This window comes from Accipiter gentilis, chromosome 11 (assembly GCF_929443795.1).
Source record: "Accipiter gentilis chromosome 11, bAccGen1.1, whole genome shotgun sequence".
Classification (NCBI taxonomy): Eukaryota; Metazoa; Chordata; class Aves; order Accipitriformes; family Accipitridae; genus Astur; species Astur gentilis.
This window is the reverse complement of record NC_064890.1, coordinates 13,061,993-13,082,797: the sequence shown is the minus strand read 5'-3', so window position 1 is coordinate 13,082,797 and position 20,805 is coordinate 13,061,993. Positions and strand designations below refer to the sequence as shown.

Genomic DNA, 20,805 nt, shown 5'->3' with positions numbered 1-20,805 from the left:
ACTTCCTCTGAATAACTTCGGGAGAGAGCAGAGCGAGATAAAACCAGGCTACAATTTTTGAGTCAGAAAGTGGTGAAACCTCACAGAAGGCAATGCTCATGTGGATGAGGCCGCAAAAGTAGCAGATGCAGGAGCTAGAAAACCGAACTTTTGTTTTCTCCTGTGCTACTGAGTCATTGTGGGAACTGGGTCCAGGTACTTAAAGACCAATCTGCATACAAATTCAAGAGTAATGAGCAATTAAGGCACCTTGTTAGGAAGGGCTGTGAGATCCTGACTATCTCTACAGGGATGACTTTAAGTTACCTCTGTCTAAAAATGGTCATGTGCTTTCTATGTCTTAGCCTCCCAGTTTATTTTCACACTTATGAATGAGTGAACCCCTATTACCTTCTAGTAAAAGCAAGTACACAAATGTACAGTATTATTTGTGGAAGCGAACTGTCAGCACTGGGAATTTGACTTCGTCACATATCAACAAGGTATTTTTATACAGGTTCCACCAATTAAGGGGCAGAGAGCATTTACTACTGTAAATTAACACTACTATTATTTTGTTGGTATGAAAGCAGCAGCAAACATGCTTTCTCAGTTTAGTTTTGAATCTCAAGCAGAGTGCATATTTCACACAGTAATAGGCAGTAACTTCCATGAACAGGGAACATAATTACAGTGTCCTAGCTCCCAATGGCTGAAGGTTGTAAAAGATAATATATAGCACCAGCTGAATCTGCAGAAGAAAAAAAAAACCACAATAAAGAGCTCCCTATCGGCACACTCCTTTTTCAGAAGGACTTTCCAATAGGTGTACAGGCAGGTGTTTTAGGATGGTTACATCACTGCAGCTAGTTTGACAGCAGTATTTGATGGCTGCAGTGACAGAATGGGAGGTGATGGGAACAGTTATTCCATGTTTTAAAATCCAGCAATGCAAAAGCAAGGAAAGTTTTGAGTTACCCCTTACTTTTGTGCAGCACAGTCCTCTTACTGCTATCTAAGCACCACAGCTACCACCCACCCCGTAAAGATTTCTGGATTTCTGGGGTGCAGGACTATAAAAGCAAATGATGCAAAAATACCCACACTTCCACAAACTTCTCACTTCTGTTTCCTAGAACCTCTTTCTATTCCATCTTCTGAAGAAGAAACACCAAGAGTGTTGCCTTCTGTCATTCAGGAGCTGCAGAGCTCTGAAGACAGAGGCACACGTGCTTCCAGTTGCCCCAGTCACAGACAGTGAACCATTATGAACTGACCAAGCTCCTTTATTCAGCCTTCTGCAAACCTCCTCAGATGTTCTAGATTCACAGAGTACTCCAGAAGGCTGGTGTCATATTTAAGCTTTGCTTTTAGATGCACTGGATCCCACTCATGTGGTGGGGAACCTTAATTAGCGAGAAGGGCACTGCTCCTCATTCCTCTTTAGGTTACGTGCTAGATTACAGCATTGTTAAAACACAAAATGCTGGACTGTATCTGACTGCATAGCGTTAACGGGTGAGGCCAAGTTACCTTCCAGAGTTTCTGTCAAGAAGCTGACTCTGAACGTGAAAAATTCTCGGACGAAAGGGAACTCTTCCCTGAAGGTCCTGTCGCTGCAGAGGCTCTGCTCACCAATGTTTCACTATGATCACTGTCACCTTCTGGACTGATCATGGCTTCTGCCGTCATGGCTCACAGAGATGAGTACAATCACTGCAACAACTCCGGCCGACCTCATCAGCATTCCTGAAGATTTAAGCAAGGACCCTGGGAGCGGAGTCAGTCAGAGAGCACGTGCAGCACAGGAGTGCCATGCCTCTGTGCTCCCATCAGTGCAGGCTTCTAAGCAGATGACCAAGACAGGAGTGAAGCAAACCATATCCAACTAGTATGGTTGAATCAATCCAGACCCCAAGAGTTCCTAAATCTTTACTAACTTCCAGCAATCTTTACTTTGTATTATCTAGGACAGGCTTTTATAACTTATGTCATCTCTGTCATCAGAAAAGCACTCTAGCTGAAATAATTTTTCACACTGTACATCACTGCAATTTATTTATTTGACTGGAAAGGAAAGGATAACTGAGAAAGAGAGCTTTTATTGTGATGTGCTCTCTATTGCAATGCTTCCCACATCCATGCCCATTTGTATTCCATCACCTCTGGGTTATAAGCATGTCTGTCAATGGGGATTGTCATGGCTGTAAAGACTTAACTCCTAATACCTTCAGATTAAAGACTTTTTCCCAGGCACTTTTTTTTTGGTTCACATTTTTATAAGGCATAACAGTTAGGGGGTTTAGAGGTTCAGTGATCACCCACCGTCAATCCTATTTGCTCGTTTTCTTTGCCAGGAAGACGTTAAAATGTATTTAACCTGAGCCCCTCTGCAAGATGAGCTCTCTTTTCTCTACTAAATGTTCTCTTGTCACACCTCTAGAGTGAAACTTGGCACTGATTTCATCAGAGGCAGAGCTGAGCCCTAGCCCCTAACAATCACACTCCCCTTGAAGATCGTTCATACGATGATACAAGTATTCAGGATACAGATTCAGATGATCAAAGTGTCCTGAGAAAGCCACCAGCTCTCACTACTTCCTTCGGATGTTTTAACCATGGGCATATTGGCTAAGTTCTTTATGGTAGATTTGACTAATGCTGGGATGAAAAATAATTTCCTTTTTGTAGTAGGGAGATCGATGAGGTATAGATAGTATTTTGTTCTGTAGGCATCTGGATATGCACCTCTGTAAAACCTACTTCCCCAGCATCAAATTCTGACTTCACCTGGACCAAAGATAGGCTAGCTGGCAGAAAATATTTCTCACTGCCCCCGAACATGGAGCTGGGGCAGGAGAGGAAAGTCATAGATGGTTGGCAAGGTCATATCAAAGAAGATTTACATAAATAAAGAAGTTTGTGGAGAGCCAGGAAAGAAATAGGAGAGGAGAAAACCAAAGAAATTAGAAGGGTGACAGGGAAGAGATGATAAGGTCAGGTTAGAAATATCTTGCATCTTTCCAGATGAGAGTGATTTTCTTTCTTCACCTGAAAAAGTCAACCTAACTTTCCATGCCCAGAGAAAGAGCAAACCCAGCCAGTACAGTTTTCAGCTAACCCTACCATTGATGTTTCACTTTCTACAAAATAACGCACAATCATTAATACATGGGTATGCTCTGTATATAAACACCAAAGGTCACCACAAGAATCAGCTTCCTCTTCATCCTATAGTATAATATAGTCAGAAAACTGTCGCAACAGTGACAAGAGATAGATTTGTCTCTGAAATTGTTATCTGGTGCTAGAAATGAAGACACATGGGTCTGGAATGTGCTATAAATATGTGAAAGGAATGACAGAGGAATAGCTGGGATGTTCTTGTTTTAAAAAAAAGTAAACTCTGCTGACCAGACTCTTTTCTTGACAGTACAGGCTACAATCACCACAAATGTGATACCATTTACAACAAACTTGCTTTCAACTGGTTACATTAGGGCAACTGGGAATACTATATGGCCTTTAATGTTCTTAAGCTTCTTTTGCAGTGAGAGCATGATGGTTTCTGTATAGGCATTTGCTGCTGAAATGGGAAATAGGTGGGCTGTTTGCTGAGTCTGTCAGCTGGAACACTGACAATCGCTACTTGGACTGCTTCAGTGTAAATATAATTTTCTCAGACTTCAATACTCTGGATCTGAGTCTTTTTTAATGTTAGTATATAATAATCTATTTAATTCTTGTTATCTTTTCTTTACATCACAAGAAGAAGAAGACGGTCCTGACCTTTATGTTTAACCATAGGATGCATTTACATGGCTTGTAGAAAGTAATGGTGAGGAATTTTTGAAGTGCCACCATTTTACTTCTATCTTTGTTTTCCCCTCCCCCTTTACAGAGGTCCAATGTGTCAGTGCTGCACCCTGAGAAAATGTGTATTTGCAAGCAAAGTCCCTGGGCAGTTTTCCTTTTGTATTGAGAATAAATGTCAAAAGTCTTGCTTCATTTCTTAAATCAGATTATCACTGTTAAAGCCCACTTTTATTGATGTTGTACTTAATAATCACATAATCGATAGACAGTGCTAGTAGTTGGATGTGTGTGTTTTGTTTGGGTTAAGTTTGCTCATTACGTTCCTTCTAGAAACTTTTCTGTCCGTGGTGAATCTTCAATCCACTTTCTCTAAATGTGTCCAGTTAAGTTCTGAAATCTAATTTGTTCCTGTTCAGTATTAGACTCCCGTTCTTTCCGATTACATACATACACATCTGGAAATCAGCCTGATTTGGCTTAGTTTCTAAAACTGCAGCTGCATTCCCTTGTTTTATAACTACGGTCAATGTGAATTAGGCATCTGGAATCTTTCTGTCACTCAAAGCATTTCAACTCTATTTATTTCGAATATCTCTCATTGACATTTCTGCTTGTCTGATGGTTTGCAAGATGTTTGTTTTCCTTTTTCACATTCCCACAGTGCAATTGTGTCACTTTCCATGAAGCAAACTGTTTACTACTGTCAAATTATCTACCTGTACAAAAGCAGTAATGGGATCTGCATGTGGTGTTAAAGTTCCATTTTCGCTCCTCTCCAGCGGTAGTGGAATTTTATACCGTAACTCCAAGCGGTTAGGTCTATGAAAATTAATCTAAAAAGACTGTAACAAGTCTGGCAAGTAACGTTTGGGGGTTTTATAAGTACTCCACATGACATGCTTTTTAAGCACTGACTAAAATGTAATGCCTCTTGCAGCGGGTAAATGCCATAATATTTATTTGTTTTCTATGAGCGAAGCTTTTAAAGTTATCCTTTTCTTGCTGAAAATCATATTTGTAATACAGAGAAACTATTACCTTGAATTGGAGAGAAAGTACAGGAGTCCAGTAAATACAGTGATTTTTCAAAAGCCTCCGTAGGCACTATTAAGCAGTCACAAAAATAACACCAGCCGCATTTTCTGGAGAGGATCCATACTACTCACAACTTCTCAGAGCCATCCTTCTGCCTCCTACTTGCCCTACTTCTGTGCTATGGAGCCACCTTATCTCAGGGACGGTTTAAAGCAGCAGTTTCCACCAGAGCAAACTTCCCTGCTGCCCTCAGATCACCTGGCACAGGTCGCTCCGGAGAAACACGGGCGCCTTCCTCGCTCCCCTGCACTCACCCCACACATGCCCAGACAGAGACTTCTCCCACCCCCGGGCGGCAAGTTCTGCTGAGGAAAGACTTCGAGTAGAACTGTGGTGTCAGCCTGAACGGCCATTCGACACGAGGCTCTTTCCAACAAGCACACTTGTAGTACAATTAGAGGAGTGCCTTCCTCCCTCCTCCCTCCTCCTCCCCCCCTCGGTCTCGTAGTATCTGAACGTGAACTTCTCCCTCGGATAAACGAACACTTGTACCGATAGGTACGCTTCTGGCCTTTATGGAATTTCCTCTTGTGCCTCTTTTTAGGATTTTCAGTTTTACCTGTCAGTTGCACTCACTACTGGCTGGCATCTCTTTTTCACCTGTATCGTGGGTGGCACATTATCTAAGACACATGTTTTTCAACCCACTTACCTAATTCTAGCAGTGCAGGCAGAAGCTGCTTTATTAGCAGTATTTATACAACTCATTTGCAACAAACATTATTTTTTTTTTTATTTTTTTTTTGGTGAGCAGTAGTATTGGCATGAGGTTCTGATTTCAGGTAAAACAACCACTGCTCACTACAGCCCCTCAGCTAGTCAAACAGTCAAAGCAAGCAAAGCAAAACAAGCCAGTCAGACATTATCAGAGAGAATGGTGATTAGAACAAGAATACAGGGGGAAAATGCATGGCTATTCAGAAACCATCTTTTGGGGACCGAAGAAGAGATATGGAGCCATTTTTCACTAGGTTCACGAGAAAATGTCAGCACACAGATGCTACTGTACTGTCAGATTGCATCTTAATTTGGCCAAAGGGGACCCAGGCAGTCACCCCTCACAGACAAATTTTAAAGGCCCATTACAGATCTGATTTATTGGTTGCTAAAAATCTCCCTGCTATGGTCTGCAGATTTTGCATGACATGGAGCCGAAATCCAGCTACAGATAAATGTATGCTTCTCTGTATGATTTAAATCCATCTGAACTCAATATTTCTTGGGCATCGGTTAAGCCTCCCCCCTGTTTGCCCACCCCCTTTCCTCCTAATACCTTAAGGCAGTTTCCTTCAGAATGAAGCAGAGCATTAACCTGTACAAAATTGCTAATTTGTATATAACTCTCTTGCTGCCATTAAAATAAAGCAAAAAAGCAAACGCCTTTTGTTCTAAAAAGGCAGGGGAAAATTTTCAGGAACAAAAGAAATGCCTCTGCCCAGCAAGAGAAATGCGAAATTGCTGGGGTTTGTTTTAGATGTTTAGGCATGCTGGTGTTAACAACCACCATCCAAATAAGAATGTTAATTTGCTTCTGTCTTTCAGTCTTCTTCAAAATTCCGTTGGCTTTTTCCTCAATAACTAACTAACTAAATAAAATCACATTCGTTGCCTTCAGTGAAAAGCCAAAGATCCTAAGAGTGAAATGCGTTTGGAACCGCTGAAGAAACACCATTCAAACTTGCTCTACTCGAACTGCCCATTGTTAGGATTTAGACAATGTACAACAACAATCACAGCTCAACTTCTAACCATGCCCGCATCACAAGAAATTCCAAGTCAACAGCTCTTTTTATTTCCATGAACATGACAGCCAAAGCCTTGGTTTGCAGTTTCCCTGGCAAAACGCTAACAGCCTCAGAACAGTCATCTGACAATTTGTGAAAGAAGCATGCAGTTCGTCTTAAGGCATGGTGTTTCGTACAGGAACTATTCTAAACAAAGACAACATCAAAAGCAACACAAGAATCGCGCAAAGCCAGTCCGACTCAGCCCAAGTTTGGCTTCAACATCTGGCCGAACGCAGTAGTGCCTCTAATTTGGGGTTTGTTTTGTGGGATTAAAACCCACCTAGTCCCTTGTACTGACCCCATCTCAGGTCCCAGCGATATACTGCTTTACAAATCAAGCCCGGGGGGGGGGGGGGGGGGAGAAAGAGAGGCAGAGTCTTATCCCACCTTTCCATGGCTCTCAGCCCGTCCGTCTTCGCATGATCTGCAAACCACCTGTACCGATCCAGCCCATTCTGGGGGCAGAAAATATCTTCCCGGTGGATGTAGTCTCAGCCGCGCTTTGATTTTTCGGCAGGAATGTCTAGAATCTTCTGCTTAAGCCAGACACAGCGACAGAAAACTGCAGCTGAGCTCTTTTGTTTTCCCTCCTCTCCGGGGCTGAGGCAGCGGCACTCCCGGCGCTCCCGCTCCTGTCCCCACCCCCGGCGGCCGCCGGAGCGCTCGGCTCGGCTCGGCTCGGCTCGGCTCGGCTCGGCTCGGCTCCGCCGCCGCCGCCCCCCCGGCCCCCGGCAGCCACCACCTTCCCCAGCCGCAGCCAGCGCCTTCCCCGATTTTTCAGGGAAAGGGGCAGCTTCAGGGGGCGGTCAGGTGATCCTCCCGTTAAAAGCAGAGGGGAGGCTCGGGGATGGAGCGCCCGGCTCCGCGGCGGGTTTCAAACTGGCCATTTACATCACAAAGCGGGGAGAAACGCGGGGCTCCGAGGAGATGGCTCGGCATTCCGCGGCTCCCCGGTTCTCCTCGAGCACGCCACAAAAGAGGGCACGGCGGAAGGACACGCAATTAAACTTTTCAGTGGGAATAATCACGCACGGGCTCTACACCATCACGCTCCTAAATATGTAGAAGTAGGGGCTCATGCCCACAGCCGCGTAATTATTTTCCGTATTTCCACGGATGCGATGCTGGTTCTCCGAGTCCCTGTACCGCTTCTTCCCGACTGTATTTTTTTACAATATGATCTTCAAATATTTATGCTGAAGCCATATTTCAGATCTCAACAGCAAATGGACCATACCCAGCTGAAAACGATTAGTAGTTCTTCCTTCACGTTATTACACTGTAATTCAAAATACCTTTGGCATAAGGGCCGCTACGCGTAAACCTGACTTTCTGAATTGCAGCCTATCCAATGGCCCCGTTCCCTGGGAGTGCCCTGATTAAAGCTGCCATACTGTGCAGGGCTTTGGAGCCTAGACTCTAAAAGACTGAAAGAGTGAAACTGTAGCGCCAGAGTCTGTCAGACTCCTAGCTATTGCCAAGTTTTCAGAAATACCCAAATATTTTTGCAAAAGTCAGATTTCCGTGCAAACAATATGATGCAAGCAAATCTTGTAAGAAACAAAGACTCTACGTCCTGATAAAATACTGAATTTTAACCCCAGTTGCCATTGAAAATTTTCTATCAGGTTTAATGAGACCAGAATTTCACTCAACGTATCTCCTTTGCATTCTTTATAAAACGTTAGCAAACAGGAAACGTGCAAAACTAGGCACTAAGGGTAAAGTACGTATACTCACATTTAATCAGTCTTTCTGAGAAACTTTAAATGTGTAGATGTAATATATCACCTATTCCAGAACAAATCTAAGCCCACTCTCCTATGACTGTATTCATAAAGACTCAGGTTAAAGTCAGAAACCCTACTCATCCATCCATCATCCAGCACAGGCACTTCTAATGCTTCCCAATGTTTCCAACAATATCATAAATATCCATTTACCCATCTCATACCCACTGCAGCTCTGTCCACAGACCACACTTCAGTCCATCTGGCACTAACACACAGAAGGCATATTTCCACTTTTTGCTTTCCGTGCTATCACTTTTGTGACGTAAGGTAATTCTCTGGGTAAGCACACAAAGGAGTGACCTGAATTTGTTTTAGGATACTAAGGAAAAAAGACCTATATGAGATATCGTGGTTTATCGGCACCCTATTTTGAGGTGATCTCTACATGATCCGTAATACCAACTCTATCTTGCTCTGACTTGCAGACACTTCAGGTTTTTAACTGTGACACAACTTTGTTAGTGATGCTGTAGTAGAAGTGCGTCACATCGTTCCTATCATAGCTAAAGTTTCTGCCATAGTCCCTGAGCTTTCAGCAGAAGCCAATACTGACTCCAAGGGGCTGGCTAAATTCCCATAACTATAATATATGAAGTTCTTCCAAACCAGTCTTCCTAGAGAAAAAAAAAAAAAAAAAAAAAAAAAAAAGAAGAAAAAAACATCACTGGAGTTTTGCTTGTGCTAGATTTCATTTAATTAGATGTTGATAAAAGTTCAGAAGCAGGACTTTTGTCATGCCAAGGTAAGCATATCCTTGTAGAAAAATACTTAATGCCTTGCACACTTAACACTTGGACACCTTTAAGATGATCCCAACAATGAAGGCCAGAGGAGCCAACAGAAGCCAGAAGAACCAGACAATTCCACCTTGATCATAAAAGTTTCTGAATGTAAGTTGAATTCTGCAGTTTTTTGGGACATTGTACATGCAAATGTAGTTACTCTATTAATAGTTTTTTCCTTTCATCCTCCTGAAGCAACAATAGTGAAAGAAGGGTAATGACATTTATTGGCTAGAACGCGTCAAATAGAAGAGAATCAGCTGAGAAAATAATCTGAAGAGGCTAGCAGGGACAGCCAAACCATATTTCTTACTCTAACTACTTCAGAACTCATACCACAGAATTGCATATATATTGGTGTTTTCTAACTTGGACATCAGCAACAGCCTTTTATTGCTATGAAGTCAACATAAAACTTGTTTTCAGTGAAGAAATAGGCCTAAGCTATCATTGCTGAAAAGGCAAATAGATACCGTTATCCTGCCAGCCACTTACAGTAGTTACAATACTGTGTAAATCATGGGGCTACTTAATAAAATTTCCAACCTAAAGTCAACTACTAGCATGCAGTTGTGTCACTCTGTGCACAGGACTCCCATTGAATGTGATGAGTTTCTTGACAAGCAAGAGGATCACATCTTGTGCATACTTATTACAGTCACCAAAAATGTTAAGTTTAGCAAAGCAGAGCATGCTACAGATTCTCAATAATCAAATGCTGTGGTCACCCATCTAGTGCTAAATATGGTTTATGACTCTCAAAAGACAGTCATTTAATTTCTAAGAAATAAAGCAGTGATTTTAGACTTCCCATAAAGCCTCTTAAAATGCCTGGGCTGCCATACAAATTGACAGGAACAAGACATTCTGAATTTACGTGTTGATGCAGTAATAAGTACAGGCCTAATCCACTGGAAGAACCTAGACAATTATCTTCCATCTAAAGGCTATATGTATACATATATATAGATGTATAGATTGTATATCGACATGTATACATAATGAACCAAACCCATGTAATAAATATGGATGAAAACCTGTCTCAACCATGCTATAACAATTATGTTTTGGAAACTGCATGCAGCAATACTTATTAAAATAAACATCTGCACAAACTGATACTTTACTCAAGAAGTAAATACAGTATTTTTTAATCATTAAGTTTACCACCTGTAATCCTTTGAGAGGATTTTGAAAGTTTCCCAGCAGAATCACTACTTTTAAATTATACTCTTTTAAAAATTAGAGCTTTAATTTGAACAACAACACATACATAATCAAATTATTGAGGCATGACGAAAATAAATTAATGGTCTACTTTGTTATAGAAATTGTCTCAATATTTGCAATGTTAATTTCAAAACAGTAAAAGCATGCATATATCAACATAAAATAACAATAAAACCCCCTGTTTTATTTATAACACCTTAAGGCTGGATTTATTCCTAAAAGAAGCCATAGAACTAGGTTGCATTTTTTTTTGCAGTTCATTTTAATGCAGGTCAAAAAGTTATATGCTTAAAAATGAAACTATGTCCAATTAGTAGGAAAACAGGTATGTCATGTAAGTGTATTTATGAAGTCTTTTTGAATTTCTGCGGCAAACAGGGCTGAATACTTTCCTTTTCCATTACTCTTCAGATGTAGAATTTGCAAGTCTGTGTTTCAAAAGTAATGCTAAAGGAGATAATCCACTATTAACTTCAGATCCTTTTACATCAGTATTACTGATGAGTGAAAATATCCAAGTGCATACAAGTTACACACATAATTTACACAATGGAGAAACCCACTACAAAATTAGCACTGACAGCATTTTAAGTATCTTGCACCTTCAGAAATACTGGAAGTTAAAACCACTAAGGTTAACAATTTGGGGATAGATTTGGTTTGGGTTTTGGATGTACATACAGTCCTTAGTGCTCAGAGGAGAAAGATTGCCAAGAGGAAAGAGAAAGAAGGAAAGCTGAGGTAGAGATGTAGTCCTATTCCAGTGACATTACAAATAAGGCATTTGACATGTGTGGGCTGTGACCCGTGCTAGAGATAGCTAGCATTTAATGCAGGCCTCTCTGTGGAATGAATTAGTCATTATCTTTGACTTTAAAACAGACATAAAGAACCGAGAGGTGATGAGCAAGGTTAATACAAATATCCTTTGGCGCTCCTGGCATTTTCTTGTCAAATTATGGGAAGCCACAGGAAGAGATTATGGAAACTTTCCCTTCTTCAAAAAACAGATGAAAGATAAAAATAGAAGAAACAAAATTCCTTTGAGAGTGAGGAAGAAATTCACCATCCAGCCTGCTAGAATGTCCATGCCGTCTTTTTTTCCTTCTGGGAGCGATACAGGAGTGACATCAGCTCTTGGACACTACTAAAGAAACTGCTTGAGCAAAATGGAAATTGAAAGGATAGATACCATTCAACACTGATGTCAGCAGCAGACCCTTATCTGCTACTTCAGAAGACTGTGCTACAGGAAACCTCTTAACAATATAAAAATGAGGGTTTGGACTGCGTGTAGCCACTGAATTATCTCATACCTCTTATTGTGAAGCAGGAATTCAATACCAATATCCCGGCTAGAATCTAGAGCCAGGATAAATGTTTTGCCGACCCAGCCTGAACAGGGAAAGATTTTATTCTTTGCCATATATACACACGTGTACACATGTGTATATGCATGTTCATGATCATTGCTTTGGGTAATTCCTATCAGTCTCAAAAAAGGAAACTAGGACGTATCCCTCAGAGTAACACAACAGAGTAAAAAAAAAGATATATAAATAACTGACTTTTGTATCTGAGCTGTCTTCAGTGCCGCTCTTAATCTCTATATACGGATCACATTCCATCCATGAAATGGCAAAGCCATTCCCCTGTACAAAATTTGTAGGGGGTTCAATTCAATTCAATTCAATTCAATACCATTCAATTTGTAGAGGGATTGGGGGATGGAATGTGTAACTTTCAGTCAAACTTTACAAAATTTCTTGCCAGCCATTTGCCAACCAATTCTGAGGTGTGTGTTTCAGAGAAGACCGAATGTCTTCATCTAACTGCTAAGCACAGTAGTCTTAATAACTTTGGCAGAAACAAGTGGGTAGTGATGGAAAAAAAAGGCCAAACATAAAAATGTCTGGTTATTTTTTGGAGGATATTAATTTAAATTTCTTGGGATAGTTCAACTCTTTCTCCCTGAGATTGTACTAATGCCTGTACAGGGCCATCATGAGAAGATAATTATAGTCCTCTCCAGACAGTGTGTTCATTAAGTGTGCTATTTTGGATAAGTAAGTTTTTAATTCGTTTCCAGTGCCTGTAAGTAGGATGGCCTATGGTAGTATGGCAGTGAGGATCCATGCCCCTACCGCTTTCCCCTGTTGGAATTCAATAAAGTTTAATTGGATTACAATGGGGGTAGCCACAAGATGTCAATTACTGGTATGTTCACAGTGTGGACCTCTTCTTCCAATGGCACTTGATTGACTCACTCTGCACACTTCTCTTATTACAGGACCTCTTCCCCTTCTTCCCAGAGAATAAGCATTGTACAAAGATGTCATACTTTTTATTAAACTGCAGCATAATCACACAACTCTTGTGGCACTGCCTGCAAAAATTAAAGCTCTACCTGGCCTGAGTTTACAGCAAATGACCTACTTTATTTAAAGCGAGTTCTAGAATGTCCTTCTGCATCTGTGACTTTGCCCATGTGTTGATAGTTCTCCCTCCCTGGAACTGGGAAAAGATACCATTTTAGGAATTATGCAAAACTATCCTTTATTCAAGGGGAAAAAAAAATATTTTTGTTTGTTCATATGAGAAAATAGATAGAAAGGTTTGGAAAGAATCTCCCTAGATTTCAACTGTTTAAGGTATGTGAAACAATTAAATAAAAAGAATCCCTTAACCTATCTTTCTGACTGCTTCCTAGTCCTCTTTCATCTAATTTAAGATCTGAAACCATAAATACACCAAATGCTTTTGTTAAAAGCACTTACTATGTTGCAAAACAAATGAACTAAATCCATTAAAACTGGCCAAAGAATTTGCCAATTGTCCTTTTACATAAATGATATTTTGATGAAATACAATTTTAAATAAAAAATAATATTTTTGTACGTTTGTTCTTTCCTCTGTTAAATAGTCAAGCATAACAACATTTGATTTGTAAAGATTTTTCATGGAAAAAAATATTTTCTTGACCTGTAAACAACAACTAAGGTCTAAATTTAAAAAATCACTGTGGTTTTATCAACATTCATAATGACATGACTGTGTTTTCACTCCAATATTATTTCGCCCTGATTTAAGATGCGCTAAATTACATGTTAGCAAACATTCCTTAATCCTGTGTGCAATACTGATCCTACCACTAGTAGGAATGAAGCAGCAAGAATAAGAAAATCTAAATTTGCAGGAGGGATAGAAGTAATATTATAAAATATCAAGGCTCTTAACTGAGCCTTCTTACACTAGTATTACTGCACTGTGCTTCCAAGTTATTACATCTTTGCTCATCTGCATGTTTGCTCAGCACTCACCAGTCCCTATATATGATACAAACCCAATTTAAAACAGTTCTCAAAATTTTAATTACAAATTTTGTATTAATATCATGCTAACAACAAAACAGAAAATCAAATTGTTAAGCATGAAGCCTATACATTTATTATATTCCCAGTCATCATCATTATAAAAAATGCTATTTATTTATGTATTTAATGTCATAATAGAATAAAGGAACTTACAAAAGAATGCAAACCCATTTCGGTCTTTTATTACTATATACTTTATTAATGTATCTTGTTTAAAATTAATAAAGTTTATATGGAGATTTGCGAAAGAAAATGGAAGTTCTATACTATTTGCACAAATAGGGCAACTCCACAGTTTGCTAATTACAGAATGGTAGCACGTTCACTATTGTAACTCTTATGGTTACTTACCAAAGACTATAATTGTCCACTGAAGCGAACAAACATTTTACTGAGAAGTGGCTGATTTTAAATTTCAAATGCGATTGTTCTGGAGAGACCCAGAAATTGGAAATAATTACACATTCCTTTTTTTTTTTTTTTTTTTTTTTTTCCCCCATGTCATATGGGAAGAGGAGGTAAGCATCTTCCATAGTATTGCTCTTCCACTCTAAAACTCCCAATGTGGGGAGCTCAATGGGACCTCTACAGGCTAGGAGTGTAAACCGAAATTCTGGATTTTTTGTTTGACTCAGTAGATCCTACTAACAAAAAGCCATAATGAAATGACCCAAAATGTAAAAAAAAAAAAAGTATCTATTTGTAAGTATGGGGTATGAGAGACACTTGATGGATTAGATACTATTTTAATTATTTTACTTCATCTTTCTTGTTGTATTGTCAGCATTTTAGCTATGTGTGGTAACATTTTCCAGTTAATAAAAATGTGCTATTATTATTATTATTATTAATAGTATCCGTCTTTGTTTTCATATGCTGTTTTAAGAGCATAATATGCTCTTTGCATGTTATGTACATTTTGAAACAGTGTGAAGAATTAGATAACTTATTTCCTATATGCACACATAAAACTGATAATTTAATTTTGTATTTAAATCAGTTCTCGGATAGTTGTGTAAGAGGCTGTCAGACTCTTCTGGTACCATTTTGATTTTTTTCTTTCTGGAAGAGTTTGCCTAAAAAAAGGCTTCGTATTCATAGCGCACATAGTAATATTCCATCTAGTTATTAATAGTCAAACACACACAATGGCACATCTGACATAGGCAGCTGAGTTGGGAATTGAAACCATAATAATTAACAATAGATTTCCTGATCTCACCATGACAAGTAAATGAAACACTCTGTGGTGTGCTTGCCCACTGGAAGAGGGAATTAACTCGGTATGAAAAGCAGAATGGAAGCATATCACTGATTAGATCTAACGCACAAGGAATGCAACAATGGGAAGCTTGTGTCAGCAGAACACATCGAACTCTTTTCCGAATATTGCGCGTGAGCATGCAAAAACACGCGCATACGTATTCCCTGTAAGAAGCCCAGCGGAACAGCACAAGAGGTACGAAGCTCAGTCCCAGACCCAACAAACACACAAATGAAATTACTGGATGTTCGTATTCCCCGTAAGCAGTTCCATCTAACATTTCACTTTCCTCGGTACTTTTGGCCTCGTTCACTCCAGGTTTCCCCTCTGAAGGGCCCCCGTGGGTGGCGCCGCTCCCCCAGCCCGCGTCCTTCTCCCTCCAGCACCCTGGAGAGCAACAGCGCCCGGCGCCGCCCCCGCCGCGGGGCCGCGGCCCTCGGCCGGCAGAAGGACGCGCCGCCCGGCGCCCCCCGGTTTGCAGGAATTACCGGCCTCTCTGCGCCTGGGTCTCTCCCACGGCTGCTCCGCCTTTCCTCCCCTAGTCCTCAGACTGCCTTCGTCTTTTATAGTGACTCTTACTGGTGCAGCAACTTCCCCGTTTGTCTGAAACAAAACGTTCTCCCGTTCGTTCTTCAAACTCACTGCGTTATTTTCTGTTGGTTTGGGGTTTTTTTTAAATTTTTTTTTTGGCAAGGCTGCCTTATATTTAACGCTGACAGTATCATCGTGGGACATGCAATAGAAGTATTGTATCAAGCCTTAAGGTTTCGTTGTTTTAATATATATCTGGTCAGATATACCGCATTCTTTTACACTGTGTACTATTGCAAAACTTACTTTATAATAAACCTGAATCAGAAATCATTGTGACTGTAGTCATATAAATTAATTCACTACAGCCATAACAATACAGTAGTGGTTACTAATCTTTCATGTACTAAGCACATTTGAATGATCCAGATTCTCTTCAAAGCTTGAAAGACCAGTTAAAGTTTGAAATTATAACTAAAAACCTGATTCTGCAAAATCTTACAAGGGTGAATAATCCCAGTCAGTTCACTGGAACTGCTCATCTCTACAAAGCCACGTGCTATGTCCTTGCAGGGTCTGTACCTAAATGATCTCATTAAGGCTCAGAGTTTAATTAACTCTCAGACAGATATAGATCAAGAATGATTCCCAAAAGTCAGTACAGATTCATTGGTGTAACTCCGTGAAATTTTTTTATGTTGGTTTCTTAAGGAAAATCAGGTTTCTGTCATGGCATTATGAGAGGAAAGCAAGAATGGAGGAAAGGAGGATGGGGGTACGATATGTACATGTATATGCATTTGTCTGTGCGTCCTTTAGTCTCCCCAACTAAGCTTGAGCACAATAGCCAATTTTGAATTATTTTTATAGTGCAATTGATATCCTCAAGCTATTAAGCTTTTACAAGTTTTGTGAAGAAACAAAGGTGCAGGGGAAATAAGGAAAGGCTGAATAAAGAGCTCATTCTGGAGCTCAACCACAAGATTCATAAGAGACCAGTTTTGTGGATTTGGCAGCATGGAAGCATTCTTTCTTTTTAAAAGCTGGGAGAGTTCTGAAGATATATTTCACATCTCTCTTTTAATACTGTGGCTTTTGTAGGTTTACTCTGTTACATGGAATTCAGAGTGCATTCTCAGCGATGACCTCCCCATCAGAATCAGAATCAGAATTAGCTTCTTTTTCTTCACAACAAACAAAACACCCATGCAATGTGCTTTAGGAGATTCAGACACAGAAAACATCCTCATATGAAAACAGTCAAACCGTTGAAATGTTTTGAAGAACTGCTTATATCGAAAAGCTGTGAAGAACTGCTTATATTGGCGCCAAGGCACCTTCTACCAGAAATCCACTTCCAGTCATAGCACTTCTTAGTAAGAAAATCAGGCATTATGCAGTGGGAGGTCTGAAAGGTAAAGCCCACATTTTTTTTTTTTTAAAAAAGTGACATGTATCCTTTAGACAAGAAGGAGGAAGTCAGTCACATGTAAATGCAGTCACATTCAAACACCTTCAACAAATCATAGCCTTAATCTGGATCACTCGGAACTCAATTTGGACTAACATATAGGTCTCTACATAACCTGGCAACTGTGGATGAAGAACAGTCCATCTGGCTCCAGTCAGTCCCTGAAGACAAACTTTGTAAGTCTGGGGTGAATGTTCGACTTTACAAAGCACATTGGGCTGAAGAAGCAGCTCTTTCTTGGGGACATCTCGCAATGGCACAAAATCATAGGTCCTACTTCCATATGCAGTGAAAGAGGAAGGCAAGCCATCCCCATTACAAGGCCAGTAGCTCTTCATTGTGCCATTGATATTACTGAGATCCCATGCTTTCAAATGCAAAAGCAGACCAAATAATGCCACTCACTCTATAGGCACCGAGAGTGAATGTCACACGGAAACCAAATCCGATACAGTATGCTACTAATAAATAACATTTCAGCTCTAATGGCTCTTGGTTTTTCCTAGCACAAATAAAAATGCTTTCTCTATAAGCATTTCTGAAGACTTGACTATGATGGAGATCACAACTTACCCGTAGCCCCCCAGAAGTGAATTTTCTATAAGGATTCTAGAATTAAGCAGCCCCACATTTGGCAGAAGAAACTTGACAAGTAAAGATTTTAAAGGAAATCTGTGAATTCAAATGTGATCACGTTTAGCTGCGATGCAAGATACAAAGATCTTCTGCAAATAACACCCACTACCTTTTTTTTTTCATATTACAAAAAATAATAATAATTACTTATCTGTTTTTCTGCTAATCTGAGCTAAAACCTCACATGCAGTGAATGGTATCAAAAATAAGACCTTGTGTAGAACTACAGAGAATTAAGGTTTCCTAAGTCTTATATCCTATGCAATGGGAACATTAGAAACAGTCAAAATACAGATGGAACAGTTGCAGCTGCTATATGTAGAACTCAGAAATAATACTAAGAGCTCGATCTTTAATGATACTTTAGGTGCAAATTTTACGATTTACAATTATGAGTTGGCATCTCAAGCACAGCTTACAGTCTCCTCAGAACGTAGGTAGCTGCAGCTGCTGATTTTCCAGTGTCAGGCCTTTATCCAGTTGTCAGACTCAACACCAAGAGCCTAATCTTGCTTTTTCTTCTACTGTATTTTTCTTTATTCTATGGAACACCACCGCACATGAAGAGAAGCCCGTTTTTGACACACATGTCAAGATTTCAAATATCACAGTTAACACCACTGCACCTGTTCTCCACTGACAAGAAAAATTCTTGCGAACAAAGGTTACATATACCAAAATTCAGCGCATATTCATTCAACCCTTCCAGTATTGAATGCTAGCTTACTTTCTGATACGAAATTTGAAAAAATAATTTCTGAGCACTAACTTTTTGAGTATTGTTTCTAAAAACTCTTTATAGCCTAGCAAGCACAAAATACAAACAGAATATTGTATTGCAAATCTTTCTGGCTTGCTACTCCACTAAAATATGATACATAAGGACTTTTCATTGTAACAAAAGAGTAGGACAAGAGTAACTTATCTATGGCTACCCCTAAATGAGAGCTGAAACCTTGGCTAGATTATAGAACTTGACTGCTGGTCTCCCTAAAGGATTCATAAGGAGAGTTGTGGATTTTTGCCTTGCAAATAAGTCTCATCTGATTCCAGCAATGGTGCAGGCAGCAGTTTTCATATGAAGAATATTAAGAGTTTTTTTAACTGTGACTAAAGAACAATAGTTATTCATCAGTACTGGGATGTACTGCAGATGCTACATTGAGCTTTTGGCATTCTTTTTCTGCTAGTCAACTTTTTCATGTCATAGCAAAATATTCTATTTTACAGGTAGTCTTAGATAAGGAAGAGTTGCTTAATCAATGCCATGATCTTATTGCCAGTAGAGTAGCCTATTGAATACTATCGGCATTTCATCACAACAGGAAAAACAGATGATTGAAATGTGGAGAACTCATTTCTTTCAAACAAAGCTACAGACAGATAAAGTGTATTCTGAATTGAAAACTAGATAATGAATGGCTGGATTGCTTCTGTCCTCTCTTTCGGAAGGTCAAGCAGGATATATTGGGAGGAACTTCTTTCCTATTTAGGGCATGGTTAAAACTGTCATCTATGCAGCTCATTTCATGAGATAAGTATCCCAGAAGGAAGGAAGACAATCGTCAGAGATGGGTGATGAGCTGGACCATTGCTTTGAGGAGTAGTGACTGGAAGTAGCGCAGTGACTCCTTTTTGAAAACCATGGATCTGTGTATAGAAGATATGCACCTGTCTCATCATCCTGTGGCTATAACTTTCAAAGAATACCTATATCCCACTGAATTGCAATGGAAAATCCATGCGACAAATAATAAGAAAAAAGTTCTTCAAGTATCTACTAAGAGTATAAAATCATGTTATATAATTCTTGCTCACATTCTGGATGGGGTCTTTTCACTTCTTTTCTTCAGAACCCGATTTTCATTCAAATTTGATCACCATGCATACTGCTATTGTAAAATGTATTGATATTAATAATTCAGTCATAGCTGAGCTGCACAAGGTCATTTGCATTTGGGGGGCAGAGGTTGTTTTACTAGATTTAAAAGTGAAAGAATAAAAGAAGCATGACATGACTCAGTAAAAAGGCCTTGCTACTTTAGGACCTATGCATTCTAATCAAGATCACTATGGAATCGTTCTTCCTTGAGGGGAAAAAAAAAAAAAATAAAAAAATTAAATGGGCACAATCATTCCTTAGGCTCTGTCACAATTTCCAGACACAATTCATTTGGCATAATTGCTCTTTCTTGTTTTCATTCCCTGGCCCTAAAATCCAACCTTCTCTCTTTCTGGAGTATTACCAATGGATTAACAATTTTGAAAGCCAGCCAAGCCAACACTGGTGGTGGTGACAGTAGATTTTGGTCTTTCCTTGGAACACTGAGTTGTGCAGTTTGTTAAACTAATTTGAAAGGTCATGAGATAATCTAATGATCTGCAGTCTAGTATAGTTTCTCATATCAATACCCGCTCTGGAAAGCGAAGAGAAATAAAAACTTATTCCTGTCAGAAATACAGGAAGTTCCTGTCTCATGAAATATTTAAAAATCTGTGCATACAAAAAAATACAAACCTATCAAGTAAAATGACTGTAACTTTAGATACCCACATCTCAAAGTGGAATGCTTAAGCCTCAACACTCCAATAGCTGAAGTACTGATAGCATAAAAAAGAGGAACATTCTCCCACAAAAAATAAATTCAGATGCTGGGATTACAATCGCTATCCCCAAATTAAACAAATATAAAAGAAAATAGACATTTGGACCTTGGTTAAGAATTGCACAGCAGAACAGACAACAAAATTAAGCTTGCCTGGAAGTAACATAACTGACACAATTCCAGGAGAAAAAAAAATAAAAATCAAAGAAATAAAAAACATTCATGTACCATGAAACTTGTGCTTCAGCAAATATGAGATCGATGGATTATATGGCTTTCGAAGGCTTTCATTTACAGTTAAATCCAAACTGAAACACCAGAGCATTAAAGTCAGAAAAATCTGAAGGTTAGCATTTTTTTCAATGAACAAAGTATTAAAAGTACTCCCTAAGTGAGCACTTCTTTTGTTATATAAATCCCTGTTCACTGAACCGATTTCCT

The 20,805-nt window shown here is 39.5% G+C and overlaps 1 protein-coding gene across 11 annotated transcripts in view; it reads right to left on the bottom strand.

Moving 5' to 3' along the window:
• The window catches only part of MAGI2 (membrane associated guanylate kinase, WW and PDZ domain containing 2), a 763,702-nt gene that overhangs the window by 396,512 nt on the left and 346,385 nt on the right, over positions 1 to 20,805 (bottom strand). Inside the window, exon 1 of one of the 11 annotated variants that reach the window (XM_049814024.1) lies at positions 7,065 to 7,293. The exons of the other annotated variants lie outside the window; for them this stretch is intronic. The gene's annotated coding sequence lies outside the window, so the exon portion shown is untranslated. Of the gene's footprint in view, positions 1 to 7,064; positions 7,294 to 20,805 lie in introns of those variants that run through there. 11 annotated transcript variants of the gene reach the window in all.